Raw genomic sequence first — 23209 nt, 5'->3', positions numbered from 1 at the left:
TTTTACTCGTGAAGGGACACTAGTGAGCTGTGTGCGCAGTCATTTTTATAAGGGGATTAAATAATTTACGTTGTAAATGTAAGCACCACTCGAAAGGAAGGTGATACCCTTCACTGTTAAAGAAAACCTTTAAGGTGGCAACTAACGAATATATCACTCTAGCTTTAAAAAAATATAGTACTATTGATTCTCATTTAGAATTTTGTTAAGGCTCAGTAGACTTCTAAAAAACCATAATTTAAGTTTAGTGAAAAGTGTAACTTCCACCAGGTTTATGGAAAAGTACAACCCTAGTTTATTGAAAAGTGTAACATCCACTTGATATCTAAAAAGATTAAATTTAGCGCCGCTAGTATTAAAAGAGCAAACATAAATTCCTCTAAAGCGACACAACAAACTATACACGAGATAACCAGAACCCTCCGATCAAATCAACTTTAAACATATGCTACCGCCCATATTAAGTCAATGGTATGCCACTCAAACCAATGTCTCTGATCAAATGTTCTGCCAACCAGACATCGTCGTTTTCTAATCATCCTAATGCATTGCATCCTCGATCCCCTCCCGCAACTCCCTGATTTTTGATTCCACCCAAATCATGCCTCCCCAACCCTTCTTTATAGGCACCAAATCAAGAAGAACAGATCCACAACAACCTTGCGCCAACGCTCCTCCCTTCTCCCGTCTCGTGCGCTTCCCCTTAGATTTGTTTCTTTCTCCTCCCCCTTCCACAAGACAGAGACGGCTAGCGCACGTGTTTGGTTCGCTTCACTTCTAGTACATGCATGAGTGTTGTCCTTTGTGAGGGGGAGATGGTGAGTCGAGGGGAGTGTGGTAGTGGCCGGGCAAACCTCGAAGCTTCTCAGGCAGAGCATGGTGGCCGTGGTGGTGGACCAGGTGGCGGCAATCCCGATGATGGTGCTGGCCATAGGAACGAATATTACCAAGGACAGGGTAGCGTTGACGATGCCGGGGGCGGCGGGCGTGGCCGTGGTTACTACGAAGGAGATCGCGTTGGCCGTGGGTACTACCAAGGAGGCAGTGATGGCAACCGTGGCCGTATGAACTTCGAAAGAGGCCGCAAGAGCCTGTACACTATCGGTGAGCTGCCGTTCAACACCAAGGAGTTTGAGGTCACCTTACCAGACTACAAGCCAGGTCCATCTGGGAAAATGTAAACTCAGTTTGTTAGTCGATGTGCCCCACAACATGACAAGATGAGGTGATCAGGTTCCCCATGACATGTATGTTTGTAGGAGGGAGAGGAAGTTCAAGGTGGCCATCAAGCACGCCACCCTGGTCAGCCTACAACAGTTTTAGATGCTCATGGACGGGATCTCCACGGACATACCGGCGCAGGTGCTACACGTGCTCCACATTATGTTGCGCAACATCATGCTCAATGAATGGAATAACATGGGCTTGATGTCTACTACGCAACCTTCTTCTTGTAGACATTGTTGGGCCTCCAAGTGCAGAGGTTTGTAGGACAGTAGAAAATTTGCCTCAAGTGGATGACCTAAGGTTTGTAGGACAGTAGCAAATTTCAATGATGCTCGCATAAAAGATAAGAATTGAAACATAAAGAGAGCATCATGAAGAATATGACTAGCACACTTAAGTCTAACCCACTTCCTATGCATAGGGATTTTGTGAGAAAACAATTTATGGGAACAATAATCAACTAGCATAGGAAGGCAAAACAAGCAAATCTTCAAGATTTTCAACACATAGTGAGGAAACTTGATATTATTGCAATATGTAGAAGCATATGATCCTCTCTCATAATAATTTTGAGTAGCATCATGAATGAATTCAACAATATAACCAGCACCTAAAGCATTCTTTTCATGATGCATAAGCATAAAGTTTTTACTACTCTCCACATAAGCAAATCTATTCTCATCAATAGTAGTGGGAGCAAACTCAACAAAATAACTATCATGTGATTGAAAATTAAGATCAAGATGACAAGTTTCATGGTTATCATTATTCTTTATAGCATACGTGTCATCACAATAATCATCATCGATAGGAGGCATGCTTTCATCATAGTAAATCTGCTCATCAAAGCTTGGGGGACAAAAATATCATCTTCATCAAACATAGCTTCCCCAAGCTTGTGGCTTTGCATATCATTAGCATCATGGGTATTCAAAGAATTCATACTAACAACATTGCAATCATGCTCATCATTCACATATTTTATGCCAAGCATTCTATGCAATTCTTCTTCTATTACTTTGGCACAATTTTCCTTTCCATCATACTCACGAAAGATATTAAAAAGATGAAGCGTATGAGACAAACTCAATTCCATTTTTTTGTAGTTTTCTTTTATAAACTAAACTAGAGATAAAACAAGAAACTAAAAGATTTGATTGCAAGATCTAAAGATATACCTTCAAGCACTCACCTCCCCGGCAACGGCGCCAGAAAAGAGCTTAGTTGACGGGGTGTGAGTGCCGCTTACCTAGCCTCCCCGGCAACGGCGCCAGAAAAGAGCTTGATGTCTACTACGCACCCTTCTTCCTGTAGACGTTGTTGGGCCTCCAAGTGCAGAGGTTTGTAGGACGGTAGCAAATTTCCCTCAAGTGGATGACCTAAGGTTTGTCAATCCGTGGGAGGCATAGGTTGAAGATGGTCTCTCTCAATCAACCCTGCAACCAAATAACAAAGAGTCTCTTGTGTCCCCAACACACACAATACAATGGTAAATTGCATAGGTGCACTAGTTCAGCGAAGAGATGGTGATACAAGTGCAATATGGATGGTAGATATAGGTTTTTGTAATATGAAAATATAAAAACAGCAAGGTAGCAAGCGATAAAAGTGAGCGTAAACGGTATTGCGATGCTAGGAAACAAGGCCTAGGGTTCATACTTTCACTAGTGCAAGTTCTCTCAACAATAATAACATAATTGGATCATATAACTATCCCTCCACATGCAACAAAGAGTCACTCCAAAGTCACTAATAGCGGAGAACAAACGAAGAGATTATGGTAGGGTACGAAACCACCTCAAAGTTATTCTTTTCGATCAATCCATTGGGCTATTCCTATAAGTGTCACAAACAGCCCTAGAGTTCGTAGTAAAATAACACCTTAACACACACATCAATCAAAACCCTAATGTCCCCTAGATACTCCAATGTCACCTCAAGTATCCGTGGGTATGATTATACGATATGCATCACACACTCTCAGATTCATCTATTCAACCAACACATAGAACCTCAAAGAGTGCCCCAAAGTTTCTACCGGAGAGTCAAGACGAAAACGTGTGCCAACCCCTATGCATAGGTTCATGGGCGGAACCCGCAAGTTGATCACCAAAACATACATCAAGTGAATCAATAGAATAACCCATTGTCACCACGGTTATCCCACGCAAGACATACATCAAGTATTCTGAAATCATTAAAGACTCAATCCGATAAGATAACTTCAAAGGGGAAACTCCATCCATTACAAGAGAGTATTTGGGGAGAAACATCATAAGATCCAACTACAATAGCAAAGCTCGCGATACATCAAGATCGTGCCAAATCAAGAACACGAGAGAGAGAGAGATATCAAACACATAGCTACTGGTACATACCCTCAGCCCCGAGGGTGAAATACTCCCTCCTCGTCATGGAGAGCGCCGGGATGATGAAGATGGCCACCGGTGAGGGATCCCCCCTCCGGCAGGGTGCCGGAACAGAGTCCCGATTGGTTTTTGGTGGCTACAGAGGCTTGCGGCGGTGGAACTCCCGATCAATCCTGTTCTCTCCAGGTTTCAGTATTTACAGGTTTTTTGGCGTAGGTCTCATGTCAGGGGGGTCTCCGGGTTGTCCACGAGGCAGGGGCCCACGCCCAGGGGGTGGGCGCGCCCCCCACCCTCGTGGGCAGCCCGGGACTCTCCTGGCCCAACTCTTTTACTCCGGGGGCTTCTTTTGGTCCGGAAAAAATCATCAAAAATTGGCACGTCAATTGGACTCCGTTTGATTTTCCTTTTCTGCAAAACTTAAAAACAAGGAAAAAACTGAAACTGGCACTGGGCTCTGGGTTAATAAGTGTAGCGACCCGACCTCAGACGGTGAAGTCTCTATGCTTAAGTGTCATCCCTAGATCGGTATGCTGACACACACCGTACTCAAGGATTTATAACAGAGGTAAATCACATGTATAAAATAACGTAAATACTATTACCTCAATCCAAATAGCGGAAGTAACAAGGTTGTGGATTCCCATCAACACCAACGGCAAAGTTGAGTGTAGAAATCGTAACCCTAACGTATCACTTACTCGTCGTAAGATTCCTGCAACATGAGACGTTGCAGCCACAAAGGGTCAGTACATTGAATGTACTGCCAAATTCACACCATAGGGAAATGATAAACAAAGGCTATCACTACATGCATATATGGCTGGTGGAAAAGCTCTATGGTTATAATGTTTTTGCGAAAAGCCAATTTTTCCCTACTGCAAAGGAATAAATTTTATTTAACTATCATGGTGGTTGTTAAACATTGAGAAGGTACCTCCAACTCAATCCCAATTAAGAACATGATTAAACCCAATAAAATTTTAAATTAAAGTAACATGATGATGAGATTCACATGATAATCCAAGAACTAGATACTCAGGATGTCCATAACCGGGGACATGGCTAATCATGATTAGTTTGTACACTCTGCAGAGGTTTGCGCACTTTTCCCCACAAGACTCGATCTCCTCCGTTTGATTTCTCGCACTACTTGGTGTTTGAGAAACGGATGATCGAGACACAGTCTTTCAGAAGCATTTACTCTCTACTCCGGGCAGACCGTTACACCTACAATCCCCCTACATCTGCTAGTCCACCTCTTCAAGAGCTCACACAACTTACTCAACTATGCCAGAGCCCATAATGGCTTGTGGCTGCACACGGAAGTTTCTAGCATGAATAATCTTATGATCCCTTTGAGTCTGAGTGGCGGTCCATTGGATGATCACACGGGTACTCCGGGATATCCAAAAATACAGGCAACACTGGGTTCTCCAGGTGCCTCAGTCCACCCAGTTGTTTATTGAAGTAGCCACCTTAAGTTGAACCATTGATTAACAATCTCACATCTGTCATGGAAAATTCACTCAAACCCAATCCACTTCTACGAGCATAGCATAACAATATAAGCAACGTAGAAGTAACACCCAAAGGTTTGATAATAAATAGGGCAATAGGTACTACCTCATCTACTTCCCAAATCCCACATGTTATTCAGATCCTAACCATGCAATGTTTGAGGGTTGAAACTAATGCATAAAAACTGGGTAATGAAAAGTATGATCAAAGTGTGAACTTGCCTGTACCGTTGATACAGATGATTCGCACTCAAAACTCTCGATATTTCTACTCGTCACACTCCGGTCAATCTATCGTGAGCAAGCAATAGTAACCACACATAAGCAATCACTTAAAAGATCGGGAAGAATGAAGAAGACAGTTTGGAAAACATCAAAACCAAGAAAATAACTCTTGCAACATAAAACAATTTCTAACAGTACCAAAATTATGTGAATTTGGCCTTATCAGAAAGTTTAGGTCAAGAGCTTCGATTTGCAAAAAGAATCAACTAAATCGGAGTTACGGAACTCAAGTTATGTTCAAAAGAAGTTTGAATATGAATCTGAACAAAATTCGAAATTTGAAAATTTCAAAAAGTTGACGTGACAGTTTAACTCGATAGGTGAAAACAAGGCGAAACTATAGGCGCTGGTTTCATCTAATTTGGATAAACGATTGAAAAGTTATGGTTATTCGAAAAATCAGGGCCAAGCTGTTTTACGGAAGAAAAATAGTTACGGCTAAGGTCTATGTATAAATATGTAGACTAATTGATAATCTAATTATTCTATCATATTAGTCTGAAATAATAAACTACGGAAGTATAAAAAGAAAAAAAAGTTACCTTTATAAGGCATAGAAAAGATGACTTTGGAGAGAGGAGACAATTCTCAAAAGTCGCGCCGGAGAGGAGAAAAATATTTTTCTTTAAGGAATGTAGTCAAACCAAAATATTGATTTAACCCGAGTCGGATGATTTTTGGAGGCTCTATAGGTCTATTTTTATAGGTGGAAAAGAGGTTTAGGGGTCAAAGGCTAGGTAATGTGGGACTAAACGTAGACGAAAAGAAAAGAAACGGGGAGGCGCCTCGCATGGGCCTAAAGGCCTTAGGCGGTTCGGCCGGCCGTCCGCAATGCAGTTTTTTTGAGCAATTGAAAAGAAAGAAAAAAAAAAGAAAAAAACTATGGAAAAAAATATGTGGAGGAATAGGGCCGGCTGGGCCTGGCCCATGTAGGAGAGAAGAAAAAATAAAATGATGGGGCGCCCGATGCCACTATGCAGCGCACGTGTAACGCCCGAATAATCATGCTACAGTAATCTCACGCTAATCTTGCCACGTCACCTCCGTTACTGTTGCTAACCTCGCAGCATTTCGAAACGGAGTCAAATTCAAATTTAAAATTAAATCAAACGATAAAAGTTTTCAAACATCAAAACAAAAATGTTCGGTGGGTGCCAAATAATACACTGGTAATTATTGTGGAGAAAACTCCTTTTTAGAAAATGCCTAAGTATTTCAAAATGGATTAAAAGGTGAAAGAAAATAAATAAAAGAAAATGCAAAACAAAACAGAAAAAAGGAAACAACCCCCCCCCCCCCCGGTTGTGTCTCGGCCCAGCTGGCCACTGGGCAGGCCAGGCCGGCCCAGCCGGCCCACCCCCCTGCTACCCCTGGCCTATTAGGCCACCGCCCGACCAAACCCTAACCTACCCCGTCGCCCCACTCTTCCCCCCCACGTCGTTCCCCCACTCCCCTCCGTCCCGATCTGGACGCCGCCGCCCCGGCCCCATCGCCTCCCCCCGCGCCAGGACGCCGCCGCCTCGCCGGAGCGCTCTCCCCCGCCGGACTGCCTCCCCTACGCCGCCGTCGTCCCCATCGTCCTCCCCACGCACCGCTGCCACATCCCTACGGCCCCAGTGAGCCGCACCTTCCTCCCCCCTTTCTCCTCTGCCCCGTGCATCACCGCCGCACGCGCGTACGCGCAGCGCCCCAGCGCCCGTCTGCTCCTGCTCGCCGCACCCTGTGCGTGCCGCCCGCCCGTGCTGCGCCCCTGCTCGCGGTGCGCGCCCGCGCCCCGAACCCGCACGCCCGTCGACCGCGCCTCTGCCGCCCTGTTCCCCTTCCACGCACGCGCGCGCATCGTGCTCGACCGCTCCAGCCGCTCGCCGCGCTCGTCCCTCCCAACCCGCAAACACACGCGCGCCCGCACGGCCATCGCCGTCGTTTGCCTCACCTCCGCCGATCTCCGCCCCGTCGCCACGGTGGCCTCGCCCCTCTGCACCACCTCCGGCGGCTGGCCCCGCACCACCGCGGCCTCGCCCCGCTCCGGCCATGGCCGGCGCCGTGCCCCGCCGTGGCCGCCAGCGCCCACGCCCGCGTGCCCCTGGGCGTGCGCCCGTAACCCGCACCCGCATCGCCCCCTCTGGGCCACTGCCAGGTGGGCCTCGCCCCACCTGAGCCACTGCCCCCTGGGCCCGAACCCCGTGGGCCTATGACAAACGGGGCCCAGCCCACAGAACGAAAAGAAAAATAAAAATAAAAATAATAAATAAAATAAATTAATAATAATAAATTAATTAATAAAATAAAAATAAAAATAATAAATAAAATAATAAATAAAATAAGTTAATAATAATAATAATAAATTAATTAATAAAAATAAAAATAAAATAAAATAAATTAATAATAATTATAATAATAAGAATAAATTAATTAATAAAATTAATAAATAAATAAATAAAGAAAATAAAAATAATTTTAATTAATGAATTAATTAATTAACTAAATTAATTAAGTTAATTAATCCTGTTTAAATTAATCTAATTAGATGATTAATTTAATTAAACAGTAATTTATTTAGCTAAACCCTAATTAACCTAAACAGAGAATGACAGGTGGGTCCCACTGGACCCACATGTCAGTTTGACTTAGTCAACCCCAGTTGACTGCTGATGTCAGCATGACATCATGCTGATGTCATAAATCCATTTTTGAATTAATTTAAATAATTAATTAAATTCTAGAAATTAATAAAATCTTTAGAAAATCATATCTTTTAATCCGTAACTCGGATTAAAATATTTTCAACATGAAAGTTGCTCAGAACGACGAGACGAATCCGGATACGCAGTCCGTTCGTCCACCACACCTCCCTAACCTATCGAACTAGCAACTTTCCCCCTCCGGTCCGTCTGTCCGAAAACGCGAAACATCGAGAATACTTCCCGGATGTTCCCCCCCTTCGCCGGTACCACCTACTGTCGCGTTAGGACACACCTAGCACCGCTCATTGTCATGTCACGCATCGTCATGCTTATGTTTGCATTGTATTTACTGTTTCTTCCCCCTCTTCTCTCCGGTAGACTACGAGACCGACACTGCTGCTGCCCAGTTCGACTACGGAGTCGACGACCCCTCCTACTTGCCAGAGCAACCAGGCAAGCCCCCCCTTGATCACCAGATATCGCCTATTCTTCTCTATACTGCTTGCATTAGAGTAGTGTAGCATGTTACTGCTTTCCGATATCCTATCTTGATGCATAGCCTATCCTTGTTACTACTGTTGTTACCTTTACCTGCAAACCCACATGCTTAGTATAGGATGCTAGTTTTCCATCAGTGGCCCTACATTCTTGTCCGTCTGCTGTGCTATACTATCGGGCCGTGATCACCTGGGCGGTGATCACGGGTATATACTTGTATACTATATACATGACACATGTGATGACTAAAGTCGGGTCGGCTCGTAGGAGTACCCGCAAGTGGTTCTTTGTGGCGGAGCGACAGGGCAGGTTGAGACCGCCTAGGTGAGAGGTGGGCCTGGCCCTGGTCGGCGTTCGCGGATACTTAACACGCTTAACGAGATCTTGGTATTTGATCTGAGTCTGGCCATTTGGTCTATACGCACTAGCCATCTACGCGGGAGTAGTTATGGGTATCCCGGCGTCGTGGTATCAGCCGAAGCCTTCGTGACGTCAGCGACTGAGTGGCGGGCGCCGGATTGGACTGGAACGCCACTAGGCTAGGTCTGCTTCCGGTCGCGTATGCAACGTGCAGGTGTGCATAGGGCGATGGGCCCAGACCCCTGCGCGCATAGGGTTAGACCGGCGTGCTGACCTCTCTGTTGTGCCTAGGTGGGGCTGCGACGCGTTGATCTTACGAGGCCGGGCATGACCCAGAAAAGTGTGTCCGGCCAAATGGGATCGAGCGTGTTGGGTTATGTGGTGCACCCCTGCAGGGAAGTTTATCTATTCGAATAGCCGTGTCCCTCGGTAAAAGGACGACCCGGAGTTGTACCTTGACCTTATGACAACTAGAACTGGATACTGAATAAAATACACCCTTCCAAGTGCCAGATACAACCCGGTGATCGCTCTCTAACAGGGCGACGAGGAGGGGATCGCCGGGTAGGATTATGCTATGCGATGCTACTTGGAGGACTTCAATCTACTCTCTTCTACATGCTGCAAGATGGAGATGTCCAGAAGCATAGTCTTCGACAGGACTAGCTATCCCCCTTTTATTCTGGCATTCTGCAGTTCAGTCCACTGATATGCCCCTTTACACATATACCCATGCATATGTAGTATAGCTCCTTGCTTGCGAGTACTTTGGATGAGTACTCACGGTTGCTTCTATCCCTCTTTTCCCCCTTTCCTTTCTATCTGGTTCTCGCAACCAGATGCTGGAGCCCAGGAGCCAGACGCCACCGTCGACGAAGACACCTACGACACTGGAGGTGCCTACTACTACGTGCAGCCCGCTGCTGACGACGATCAGGAGTAGTTAGGAGATTCCCAGGCAGGAGGCCTGCGCCTCGTTCGATCTGTATCCCAGTTTGTGCTAGCCTTCTTAAGGCAAACTTGTTTAACTTATGTCTGTACTCAGATATTGTTGCTTCCGCTGACTCGTCTGTGATCGAGCACTTGTATTCGAGCCCTCGAGGCCCCTGGCTTGTATTATGATGCTTGTATGACTTATTTATGTTTTAGAGTTGTGCTGTGATATCTTCCCGTGAGTCCCTGATCTTGGTCGTACACATTTGCGTGCATGATTAGTGTACGGTCAAATCGGGGGCGACACAGCACGTGAGCGACAAATAATTACGGGCCGCACGTATAGTTTTATTTTAAATAGAAACAGAAAGGAAAACTGAATAAATAAAAATAAAATAAATTTTTATATAGGCATATAATATATAAAAAATTTCAGAAAAATATTTTCTACCAGACGCACATTTTTTCTAGAGTCAAATAAAGTCCACACCATTTCAAATAATTCAAAGAGTGCTACCGCCTACTAAAATCCAATAAAAATCATTTTAAAAATACAAAAATAATTTCAAATTTATTTATCTCCAATTTTCTGATGTAGGGAATCATGTTACCCTGTTTTCCATATATTTTATTTTTGGAGAAAAATAATTTGAATAAAAATCAAATAACTCTAAATTGAAAATAATTTCAGAAGGATTTTAAATTTGATCCTTTTAAACTTCCAACTCATATTTCATATGTTTTGAAGAAGTCATTTTATCTTCTCTCATGAAAATCATTGAGTTGCTTAAAGTTTTTTGAATTGAAAATATTTCCAAATAAAATTCAAATCCTTTCAAATCCCTTTTGATTTATTTAAATGAAAGAATTTGAAAAGAATTTGAATTCACGAAGATCATAAATGCAAAATGAAAGTTTGGGAAAGTCCTTTTTATTCCCTCTCATTTAACTTTCAAAAAGCTCGAATTTCACTCACATTCAGTCAATCAATCACACAACAATCAAACAAACAATCAAATCTATCTATTTATTATAACATTCCAAAATTTAGAATTTTGGGATGTTACAATAAGTTAGTCCCAAAAATAATATAAAAGTGCGTAGTAAAGCCCATTAAACATCCAAGATGGATAATATAATAGCATGAATACTTCATAAATTATAGATACATTGGAGACGTATCAGCATCCCCAAGCTTAATCCTTGCTCGTCCTCGAGTAGGTAAATGATAAAACACATAATTTATGAAGTGTGAATGCTAGTAGGTGCACAAGTTTGATCAATGATAATTTCAATCACCTTTTCTAGCATCATTATATGTCATAACAGTAGCTCATATCATAAAGCTTCTCATGATCAAGTAACAAACTATTCACATGTTAAAGTATAGATCATAAACTTTTTTGAAAACTAACAAACCGTCTTATTAGTCATCAAACAATTACAATTCATCTTATTTTCAGGAAGAGTCTATGTCAGAGCTTTGATTCCGCAAACTTCACATACTCAACTATCATTTAGTCTTCAATGATTGCTACCACTGAAAGCATATTTTTAGAACAAATAGTATTCATCGAACACAGAGAAAGATAGGGGCTTAATGTTTCGCCTCCCAACCTTTTACCTCAAGGGTAATGTCAACAATAATAATTCATGATCAAATATATTTGAATGGCCATATATGCTTAGATCTTTCCCCAACACATGATGCTTGCCACTAAAGAGTAGGTTGGAATGAGAAGGAATAGTACTGACTTTTGCATAAAAGTAAAAGTAGGCCCTTCGCAGAGGGAAGTAAGGATTTGCAGAGGTGCCAGAGCTCGAAGCTAAAACAAAGATGAAAATAATTTTAAGAGGTATGCTTTCATTGTCAACATAACGACCAAGGGTTCCCAATATCTTCCATACTAGATACATTATAGGCGGTTCCCAAACAGAAAGGTAAAGATTTTACTCCCCTCCACCAACATTCACACTTGTAACGCCCACGATGCGGCTATATCTCCCACGTGTCGAGGCACGACTTAGAGGCATAACCGCATTGTGGCTTTGTCGCAAGAAGGGTCATCTTCACACAATCCCATGTAATGAACAAGAATGGGATAAAGAGTTGGCTTACAATCACCACTTCACACAATACATAATAAAATCATACATCATTCAAGATACACACATTGGTCCGACTACGGAACCAAAATAAAAGAAGACAACCCAACTGCTAGGTCCCTGATCGTCCCGACTGGGCACCACTACTGATCAACGTGAAAAGAAACAACACAACGAACAAGATCTTCATCGAGCTCCCACTTGCGCTCAGTTGCGTCACCTGCACTGGTCTCATCGGCACCTGCAACTGTTTGGAAGTAACTGTGAGTCACGAGGACTCAGCAATCTCACACCCGTGAGATCAAGACTATTTAAGCTTATAGGAAAGGATGGGGTAGTGAGATGGAGCTGCAGCAAGCACTAGCATATAAGGTGGCTAACATACGCAAATGAGAGCGAGAAGAGAAGCAACAGAACGGTCGTCATCTAGCAATGATCAAGAAGTGATCCTGAACACCTACTTACGTCAAACATAACCCAGAAACTGTGTTCACTTCCCGTACTCCGCCGAGAAGAGACCATCACGGCTACACACGCGGTTGATGTATTTTAAATAAGGTCAAGTGTTAAGTTCTCTACAACTGGATATTAACAAATTCCCATCTGCCACATAACCGCGGGCACGGCTCTCGAAAGTTTATACCCTGCAGGGGTGTCCCAACTTAGCCCATTATAAGCTCTCACGGTCAACGAAGGATATTCCTTCTCCCAGGAAGACCCGATCAGTCTCGGAATCCCGGTTTACAAGACATTTCGATAATGGTAAAACAAGACCAGCAAAGCCGCCCGATGTGCCGACAAATCCCGATAGGAGCTGCACATATCTCGTTCTCAGGGCAACACCGGATGAGACATCCTACGAGTAAAACCAGACCTCGAGTTTCCACGAGGGGGCCCCGCAGTGTACTCAGTTCGGACCAACACTCGAAGGAGCACTGGCCCGGGGGGGTTAAAATAAGATGACCCTTGAGTCTGCAGAACCCAAGGGAAAATGGGATAGGTGGTAGCAAATGGTAAAACCAAGGTTGGGCCTTGCTGGAGGAGTTTTATTCAAGGCGAACTGTCAAGGGGGTCCCATAAATCACCCAACCGCCTAAGGAACGCAAAATCAAGGAACATAACACCGGTATGATGAAAACTAGGGCGGCAAGAGTGGAACAAAGCACCAGGCATAAGGCCGAGCCTTCCACCCTTTACCAAGTATATAGATGCATTAATTAAGATAAGAGATATTGTGATATCCCAACATAAACATAATCCAACATGGAGCAATCTTCATCTTCACCTGCAACTAGCAAGCTATAAGAAGGGGCTGAGCAAAGTGGTAACATAGCCAAACAACGGTTGCTAGGAAGGGTGAAAAGGTTAGGGGCTGACATGGCAGTATGGGAGGCATGATATAGCAAGTGGTAGGTAGCGCAGCATGGAAAAAGAACGAGCAACTAGCAAAGCAAAGATAGAAGTGATTTCGAGGGGTGGTAATCTTGCCTGAAATCCCGCAAGGAAGAAGAACGAGTCCATGAAGAAGACAAGCGGACGTAGTCGAACGAATCCTCACAACTCCACAACGAAACCGAAGCTAACGAGAGAAGCAACTCGGAAAGAAACAAACAACATAGTAAACAACCACCACATACACATGGCATGATGCAAAAACAAATATGATGCATGTCCGGTTAAATATGCATGGCATGGCAAAGTGCACAAACGAAACTACAAGTTAAGTGGAGCTCAATATGCAACGAGTTGCATATTGACAAAACACCACATCAGTTATTTAGTTCCCTCTTGTTTAAGTAACCAACAATATTAAATGTTGTTAACCATGGCAAGGGGTGAAGCATAATTAAACAACCTATCTAGGCACGTTTAAATGAGGCCGGTAATAACAAACGACAATACCGGAAAATCCCCATATGTCATTTAGCAATTTTAATACAAACACAATTTTAAACATTTGAATGTTGTTATCATGATGCGAATGACAGATGTAAGTTATATGCAATTTTATGGAAGTGTTGGTATAAAATGATACGAGGCATTTGTTACCGTGGTGGAAGAAAGGGGTGCCACGGCAACGAATCCGAAAATGATGCCACGGCACCATATCGGTTCCGGTAGCTAATGGAGATACCGGCGCAAAAGAGAATTGTGCGGATGTGTGAAATGCGCAAGAGATGGTGGGGTGCTCCCGGATTCCGGGTTCCCACGGTACGGCGGCATGGCAATCGAGGAACGTGCAAAGACCTCTCTCGCAAACGGTGCAAACACGAGCATCTCATACAACACACATGCATTTGGTCCACGGACGTCGTCTCGGGGTTATACCTTCGAGGCGTGACTTTTCGGAACAGATCAAGTTCGTAGAGGAAGTAGTTGTACACGGCGACGGTATTAGAAGTAGTGGTTCACATCTCGCAATCGTGCAAACTCCGTAGATGTTCGGGGCCGTCGGTAGAGGTACTTGACGCAATCCATGCAAACGGTGCTTGTTCGGGCATCGGTCTTAACAAAGGTGTACTTGGCCAACGTAGTGGTACTCGACGACTTGTCGAACCCAAGCGACGGTAGTCGTACACGACGCGTTGTGGAAGTAGTTGAACTCGCGGTCTTCGCGGCGACGGTAGTCGTACACATTGACGAGGTACTTGAAGTTTCGGTGTGTAGTCGTTCGAGCGTCCGTGTGGTCTTGCCGTTTTTGTCAAGTTCGACTACACCGCCGTGACCTCGGAGTTGGGCTGCAAGCGCCGAAGGGACGAGCAGGCAGGGTGCGGGGGTCGTCAAGGAGGAGGTCGACCAGGGTCTTGCTGAAACTCCGGCACGGGGAGCAGCAGGGCAAAGCTACGGCAGCAAGGGCGGCAGAGGCAACGGAGGCGCTGGCAGAGGAGGATCGAGGCGCGGTGGAGCCAGCGCGCGACGAGGAGACGCGGGAGGCAGTGGGTACGGCGACGCCTCGCTGGACTTGGCGCGGACGCGGACGAGGGCTGGAGGCGAACGGCGGGTTGGTGGCGATGAGGAGAAGCAGGAGAGGAGGCGGCGGTGAGGAAGTTCGCGAGGGCCATGGCGAGGAGAGGTTGACTTGACGCGAGCTCCCGGCGACGGGGCGTGGTGTAGGGGAGGCAGACGAGGTCCTGAACGGCAGCCGGGGGTGGATCCGGGCGGCGGCTGCGCGACGAGCTTGAAGATGACGACGGGAGGGAGCAGCAGCGGATGTGGATGGGGAGGTCGCGAGGGGAGGAGGCTGCTGCGGGCGGCCGGTGCTCGAGGAACTCCTCTCCTCGGGCGCTCGGCGACAGGGGTCTCGCTCCTCTCCTCTCTCTGGGTGGCGGTGCAAGGGAGAGGACGAGAGGAAGAGGGTGAGGGGATCGGGAGGATGAGACAGGGTAGGCTGGCGGCGCTGCAGGGGAGATGAGGGAGAGATCGAGAGGAGGAAGTGGCGTCGCAAGAGGAGAACGAAGGGAGAGATGGGGATCGGGCTAGGTTAGCGAGGGGCTGCTGGGCCTAGAGGCCGGCCCAGTGAAGAGGGAGGCTGCTGGGCTCTCCACTCCCTCTCTTCTACAAAACTCTTATAAAAACAAAAAAAGCAAAGAAAGAAAAGGAGAGAAAACGAAAGAGTGGACAAGAATTTGGGCATGGGGAGTATTTTCCCGGACTCACAACAAAGTGCTTGTTCCGAGAAAATAGGAAAGGCCATGATTGAAAGATTTAAACTCAAACTCATTTGATTTAAATTCAAATGATTTGAAAGAGTTCAAGGTATTGAGGAGTCCACAAATGTTGGGAATTTAGGAAGAGCCTCGCTAAATGGGAAAAGAATTATTGGCAAGGTTAGAGAGATCGACTCAAGGCAGAAAAGGCATAGGATTAATTTTGCACGTGTGTTAAGGTTAATTCCAAACTAATGGAATATTTATAATAGTTCCATAAATATTAGGAGGATATGTTATAAAGGGAAATCACCATGTGAATTCCCTCGATTTAAATGGATCGAAGATCCATGCAATTTATTTAGTTGAGTTTTGATGCAAAGATTAATGACATGATGGCATGATGACATCATGCAATGCAAAATAAAAGAGCAAGCACCAAAAGGAACACACGGCGATCACGAAAATAAGGAAGTCTTCTGAAGCGTCGGTCTCGGGGCGTTACAACACTCCACCACTACAAGAGGATCTCGTCCCGAGATCTAGGATGGCACCGGATAAAAGCGGAAGAGGAAGAGAAGAGGTAAAACTAATTGCTTCTTTGACAAATGAGTGAAACCAAAGAACCTTGAGAGGTCGCAAAGCTTGAGAAAATGACACAACGGAGATGAACAAAATTTAAAACACTCCGTTCAGCAAGAGGAACAAGGAACATTGTGAGAACCTTTGTAGGTTGAAGAATATGAAACAAGAGCTTAACGGATCAAAAGGGAATAAGAAAGCACACCGGTAGAAAAGAGAAACAAGGAACACCATGTGAACCTTGAGGTTAATTGACACGATAGATATTTAAACCACTCCGGTTAAAACAAGATAGGGAAGGAATAAGAATGATATAATTTGGGCAGCACTCCGACTGTAAATGGAAGGAATTGAACATGATCTTGACAAGATAAGAGGATACTCGATGAAATTAACAACACATTGCCTCCGGTACTAATGAAAGAATGGCACAAGGGGTAAGAAAGATTTCAGACAGCACTCCGGTTGAGGAAGGGGACGAAACTTGATAAGATGAGAGAACTCGAGTGAAAACACGACACTCCGGCTAAATGGATAAGAAAGGAAAAATTACATGTTCTTGACAAAACAAGATGATTGATCGAAGAGAGCAACATCACAATGCCTCCGGGACGAACGAATAGAAGATAGATCGTCAGAATAAGAGAACGGAGAAGGAAATGACAACAGCTTCCACAAATGAATTTGGAAAGCAACCTTCCAAGAAGGTTATAACGGAGTTGTTGGGAAATCAACAACGAAAAGAACAATCTTGTTGTGGGCTTATTGAACACATCTCAAAATATGAGGTGAAAATTTTGCCACTAACGAAAACAATTGCTTGTTTGAGATCAACGAAGAGATGAAAACTTCTCTCGCCGAGAGGATAGGAGAAAACTTGGATCATTGATAAACACCACAAATAGCTACATTCCTTAGGGAAGGCTATAGGTGAAATATAACCCAAGATAACTCCAACAAAAGATTGATTGGTTGAAAAAATCCCTTGACCGAAGATAAAATGATGGATTTAAATATGTCACTCTTGAAAACTTTGTGAATCATGAAACCCGAAGGAAAATTATCGAGAATGACATAACACCACCTCAAAAGATAAGGTAGGAAGAATTGCACTTTAGAATGCAAGATGAAGAATGCTTGGACTCCTCAAGACAAAACATGTGTTGAACACCATGTTTATTTTAAAGTATAGCTTGGCGGATCCTAACTCCGAGAGAAATCTTGAAGAACAATTGAAGAATGAAACGAATCCTTGATGAAGCACCACGTAGAGCCTCCATGAAGAACTCCGGTAATAAAAGAATGATCAAACGAAAGGGAAAATTGAAAAGAACTCCGGGAGAAGTCTTGCAATGATTAGATGAAGCTTTGAAATGATATAATTGAAATAACTTGGATCTCCGGAAAGAAAAGATGAACAACTTGGAACCGAGAATTTGATATCGTGAACGAACTCCGGAAGAAGGAATTAATCACTTGGATGATACAAGAATAAGAATTACATTACGCGTATCCTTCACCAATTTAGATTGATGACAAGCAACGGATCTTGCATACTACTTATTCTCATAGAAAGGATTAAGATAGATATAGCGCAAACTTGAGAAAAGTCTTCATCGAACCACCGGTAGAATAGAAACAACGAATAAATTGATATGATAACGAAGGAAGAGAAATCCTGAACGAACCACCGCGAGAATTGAAAATGAAAGTAGCAAAGGCACAATTCACCGGGAAGAATTGAAAAAACGAATGAAAATACTTGAGGGGATTTAGATACATGAGAACAAAGAGATCGTGAACTGATTAGAGGATACTTGGACGATGCACCGGAATAATATGGAGATGAGCGAAGAGACATCACTTTAGAGTAATTGGAGAACGAAGCTTAAAACTTAGAACGAAGAAATCTTCTGAAAAGATGGCCTTTGGATGATCAAGAAATGAAAACAACTCATGAAATGCTCCGGATGGGTATGAAAAGAATTCTCACAATCGAAAACAACTATGAGAGGATGGCATAAGCTAGAACTATGAATCTTCAAGAGAACGGATAAGATTTGGAGGAAAAACTCTTCTTCTGTCTTCAAATGTTGAGAATGATGATAAGAAACACCACCATGAATTGTTGAGGCACTCCGGAACCATGAAGAATAGAAAGGTTGAATCAACAATGAAAAGAATTTGAAAGGTCTTGGAGAAGAAATATGACTGATGATAACTCATTCTTACGTCAGACTTTGAAAAGAATTTGAGAATAACTCCAAAAAAATTAGAAGAGTCAGGTAAGATCCTGGGAAAATACCTGTGGGTTAGGGCCTACTCGAAAGAAACACCGTTGAAATGATTACTTGAAAATGAGATTGCACCGGTTGAATTAAATGGCTTGAATGAGATAACAACCTCAAAATAGTTAGAATGGATCTTGAATGAAAACACGAATCTCCTGAGATATCTTCAACACTCCGGTACACATGGAAAGCGAGAGGTGAGTGATTAAGAGATACACCGGCATGAGAAAAACATTTGAAGAACATCTTCATGAGAACCACCGGGTAAGAACATTGATTGAAAAGAATGAAGGGACTTCACGTGAATAAAATGGATACTTGGTTAAGACATCTGAGTCCTTGAAGAAAGAGGGTGGGAGGGCGGGAAAACAAAGGCAACTTGGGGCAGATGAAACAAACAACGTTGAGAAAACTTATTATTGAACTTCCGAATGGGAAGAATGATGGGATCATCTCGAAGAGAAACGCACCGGTTGGAAATAGAATTAAGATGGCAAACTCGATGATCAAGAAGGATTAGTATCCACATAGGAATATGAGAACACCGCTTAGAATAAGGTATGGAATCAACATTTGACTTCGAAGCAACTCGAATACCACAAATAAAACAAAACAAAGGATTTGGCTTGCAGAATAAGCCGGAACAAATATATGATAGAGATTCCGTCCGAAATTTTCGTGGTGGGGCCCACACGGGCTCGATCGTACAGCACCATCATGTACAAGGCAGTGCACATGACATACGAAGCGTCCCCGAGTCGGCATAGCCAAGGACTCTTTAAGACACTACGAGACCACTGTAAAACCAACCGTGTACAGGCGGACCACTAGACGTCGAACCCCAATCTCATATCATGCATCTGTCGGAAAGATATCCTAGGAGCTACTTGAATTCCCACTTATAAACTCCCGAAACTCTCTGGTTATGCAATCTGGTGTTGGGGATACAGGGGACACAAAATATATCACCCAAACTAACAATACCTAGATCCAGCTGTATCCATCCGTCAACACATAACCAAGAAAACTCCGGAAATCGTTTACCTCAACCTTCGAAAAACATCCGTTATATGAGTTATGGCAATACTCCCGAACTCCCGCCCCAGTACTGGGTGGCGTCGAGGTGATCTCACCAACAACTGCATAAAAGAGATTTCGATGTCGGCGAAACTCAGGTATTCCAGAACTGCAACGATAAAATTATGACGACAACACCTCGGAGCTCAATTCCCCGGGACACTGCCACAACCCCTAACTGTCAGGAGGCACCAAGAACAATGTTCTCGTCACAAAACAATCGGAACGATTCCAAGATACCCGCGTGATCCTAAAAAATTTAGTGAAATTTGAGGAGAGAAGAGTCAAAACTACTACGTCAGGAGACCTCACCAGAGCGACGAAGGGACTGAGGAGTAAAAAGAATCCTACTCTCCGATATATATAATCCTAAGACTCAAAACATTTTTGTTCTAGACTCAACAACGCCAGCGATTCGATCAAGCAGGGGGCTCCTAAGTCGGGGATGGCTCTGATTACCAACTTGTAACGCCCACGATGCGGCTATATCTCCCACGTGTCGAGGCACGACTTAGAGGCATAACTGCATTGTGGTTTTGTCGCAAGAAGGGTCATCTTCACACAATCCCATGTAATGAACAAGAATGGGATAAAGAGTTGGCCTACAATCGCCACTTCACACAATACATAATAAAATCATACATCATTCAAGATACACACATTGGTCCGACTACGGAACCAAAATAGAAGAAGACAACCCAACTGCTAGATCCCCGATCATCCCGACTGGGCACCACTACTGATCAACGTGAAAAGAAACAACACAACGAACAAGATCTTCATCGAGCTCCCACTTGCGCTCAGTTGCGTCACCTGCACTAGTCTCATCGGCACCTACAACTGTTTGGAAGTAACTGTGAGTCACGAGGACTCAGCAATCTCACACCCGCGAGATCAAGACTATTTAAGCTTATAGGAAAGGATGGGGTAGTGAGATGGAGCTGCAGCAAGCACTAGCATATAAGGTGGCTAACATACGCAAATGAGAGCGAGAAGAGAAGCAACAGAACGGTCGTCATCTAGCAATGATCAAGAAGTGATCCTGAACACCTACTTACTTCAAACATAACCCAGAAACCGTGTGCACTTCCCGTACTCCGCCGAGAAGAGACCATCACGGCTACACACGCGGTTGATGTATTTTAAATAAGGTCAAGTGTCAAGTTCTCTACAACCGGATATTAACATATTCCCATCTGCCACATAACCGCGGGCACGGCTCTCGAAAGTTTATACCCTGCAGGGGTGTCCCAACTTAGCCCATTATAAGCTCTCACGGTCAACGAAGGATATTCCTTCTCCCAGGAAGACCCGATCAGTCTCGGAATCCCGGTTTACAAGACATTTCGACAATGGTAAAACAAGACCAGCAAAGCCGCCCGATGTGCCGACAAATCCCGATAGGAGCTGCACATATCTCGTTCTCAGGGCAACACCGGATGAGACATCCTACGAGTAAAACCAGACCTCGAGTTTCCACGAGGGGGCCCCGCAGTCTACTCAGTTCGGACCAACACTCGAAGGAGCACTGGCCCGGGGGGGTTAAAATAAGATGACCCTTGAGTCTGCAGAACCCAAGGGAAAATGGGATAGGTGGTAGCAAATGGTAAAACCAAGGTTGGGCCTTGCTGGAGGAGTTTTATTCAAGGCGAACTATCAAGGGGGTCCCATAAATCACCCAACCGCGTAAGGAACGCAAAATCAAGGAACATAACACCGGTATGACGAAAACTAGGGCGGCAAGAGTGGAACAAAACACCAGGCATAAGGCCGAGCCTTCCACCCTTTACCAAGTATATAGATGCATTAATTAAGATAAGAGATATTGTGATATCCCAACATAAACATAATCCAACATGGAGCAATCTTCATCTTCACCTGCAACTAGCAACGCTATAAGAAGGGGCTGAGCAAAGCGGTAACATAGCCAAACAACGGTTGCTAGGAAGGGTGAAAAGGTTAGGGGCTGACATGGCAGTATGGGAGGCATGATATAGCAAGTGGTAGGTAGCGCAGCATGGAAAAAGAACGAGCAACTAGCAAAGCAAAGATAGAAGTGATTTCGAGGGGTGGTCATCTTGCCTGAAATCCCGTAAGGAAGAAGAACGAGTCCATGAAGAAGACAAGCGGACGTAGTCGAACGAATCCTCACAACTCCACAACGAAACCGAAGCTAACGAGAGAAGCAACCCGAAAAGAAACAAACAACATAGTAAACAACCACCACATACACATGGCATGATGCAAAAACAAATATGATGCATGTCCGGTTAAATATGCATGGCATGGCAAAGTGCACAAACGAAACTACAAGTTAAGTGGAGCTCAATATGCAACGAGTTGCATATTGACGAAACACCACATCAGTTATTTAGTTCGCTCTTGTTTAAGTAACCAACAATATTAAATGTTGTTAACCATGGCAAGGGGTGAAGCATAATTAAACAACCTATCTAGGCACGTTTAAATGAGGCCGGAAATAACAAACGACAATACCGAAAAATCCCCATATGTCATTTAGCAATTTTAATACAAACACAATTTTAAACATTTGAATGTTGTTATCATGATGCGAATGACAGATGTAAGTTATATGCAATTTTATGGAAGTGTTGGTATAAAATGATACGAGGCATTTGTTACCGTGGTGGAAGAAAGGGGTGCCACGGCAACGAATCCGAAAATGATGCCACGGCACCATATCGGTTCCGGTAGCTAATGGAGATACCGGCGCAAAAGAGAATTGTGCGGATGTGTGAAATGCGCAAGAGATGGTGGGGTGCTCCCGGATTCCGGGTTCCCACGGTACGGCGGCATGGCAATCGAGGAACGTGCAAAGACCTCTCTCGGAAACGGTGCAAACACGAGCATCTCATACAACACACATGCATTCGGTCCACGGACGTCGTCTCGGGGTTATACCTTCGAGGCGTGACTTTTCAGAATGGATCAAGTTCGTAGAGGAAGTAGTTGTACACGGCGACGGTATTAGAAGTAGTGGTTCACATCTCGCAAGCGTGCAAACTCCGTAGATGTTCGGGGTCATCGGTAGAGGTACTTGACGCAATCCATGCAAACGGTGCTTGTTCGGGCATCGGTCTTGACGAAGGTGTACTTGGCCAACGTAGTGGTACTCGACGACTTGTCGAACTCAAGCGACGGTAGTCGTACACGACGCGTTGTGGAAGTAGTTGAACTCGCGGTCTTCGCGGCGACGGTAGTCGTACACATTTGACGAGGTACTTGACGTTTCGGTGTGTAGTCGTTCGAGCGTCCGTGTGGTCTTGCTGTTTTTGTCAAGTTCGACTACACCGCCATGACCTCGGAGTTGGACCGCAAGCGGCGAAGGGACGAGCAGGCAGGGTGCGGGGGTCGTCAAGGAGGAGGTCGACCAGGGTCTTGCTGAAACTCCGGCACGGGGAGCAGCAGGGCAAAGCTATGGCAGCAAGGGCGGCAGAGGCAACGGAGGCGCTGGCAGAGGAGGATCGAGGCGCGGTGGAGCCAGCGCGCGATGAGGAGACGTGGTAGGCAGCGGGTACGGCGACACCTCACTGGACTTGGCGCGGACGTAGACGAGGGCTGGAGGCGAACGGCGGGTTGGTGGCGACGAGGAGAAGCAGGAGAAGAGGCGGC

The 23209-nt window shown here is 44.7% G+C and overlaps 1 long non-coding RNA gene across 1 annotated transcript; it reads right to left on the bottom strand.

Annotated features, from left to right (window-relative positions):
• Positions 1-11988: 11988 nt before the first annotated feature.
• On the bottom strand, positions 11989-16050 carry LOC141027747 (uncharacterized). The gene is made up of 2 exons (XR_012189606.1): positions 13468-16050; positions 11989-12226 (listed from the first exon to the last, which is right to left on the bottom strand). It is a non-coding gene; the product is annotated as an uncharacterized lncRNA (long non-coding RNA).
• Between the last annotated feature and the right edge of the window lie 7159 nt (positions 16051-23209).

The sequence above is a fragment of the Aegilops tauschii genome, chromosome 7 (assembly GCF_002575655.3).
Source record: "Aegilops tauschii subsp. strangulata cultivar AL8/78 chromosome 7, Aet v6.0, whole genome shotgun sequence".
Taxonomy (NCBI): Eukaryota; Viridiplantae; Streptophyta; class Magnoliopsida; order Poales; family Poaceae; genus Aegilops; species Aegilops tauschii.
Note: the sequence above shows the minus strand (reverse complement) of the source record. Positions and strands in the feature narration are given on the sequence as shown.